Source organism: Propithecus coquereli, unplaced genomic scaffold (genome assembly GCF_000956105.1).
Source record: "Propithecus coquereli isolate 6110/MARCELLA unplaced genomic scaffold, Pcoq_1.0 Scaffold821, whole genome shotgun sequence".
Lineage (NCBI taxonomy): Eukaryota > Metazoa > Chordata > Mammalia > Primates > Indriidae > Propithecus > Propithecus coquereli.
Genome location: NW_012154408.1, coordinates 1 through 851, shown reverse-complemented (window position 1 = coordinate 851; position 851 = coordinate 1).

The following is an 851-nucleotide window of genomic DNA, read 5'->3' as shown; positions in this document are numbered from 1 at the left end:
TTATTATAGAACATAACAAGGAGAAGACATATGAATTTCCATGAAGAGCTGATGAAGACCATCTTACTCCAACTCCCATTTAGCAGGGCAAGAATTGTAAAAGATATATTAAATAGGTATTAAAAATGGCATACTTAACCAGCCCTGACTCAACTGTACCAGAGGAAATCTCCCATTTTTCTAAACATATGTCCTCCTTTCTCTGTTCCTTCCTAATAGAACTTCTCATTTTCTATGGTACACTATTGTTATTTTTGTATTTTCATACCTTTTTCACTATGAGTGGAGTCTTTTCAAAACAAAGGACCATGATCTGTAGAATGTAATCAATTAGTGTTTATTGATTGAATAAACACAACTGGTACGGTCCAAGCAAGATGTGTAGGTATAGAGAAACTTCTGATTATATTATGAATGAAAATGTTCTATTTGCCAGGTGGCAAGAAGATGGAATTTCTATTCAATTAAATGTCTTTTATATTGTATAAATTATATAATTTTATGCAAAAGTAGGAGAATAATGGTAGTCTCTTGATAGTTACATCTATTTTATTAGAAAATTTATCAGAGCATTTAATACTTTACTGTAATCTATAAAATCCAAACAGTTGACAGAAGGATAAGAAAGTAAACAATGACTCACTAATATCAGGAATAACTTGAAGCTTCTTCTTATCAATTTTACTTAATATAAGTACAAATAAATTTTTTCACAAAGTTAATTGTATACCCAGTCTTTTCTACCACCAATTGTTCACATTTCATACTAAACAAACCATTGACATTTCACAAATTCGGTCTTATGGGATATCTTTGGAAATATATTCCTTATAAAATAATATGCTTCGTTA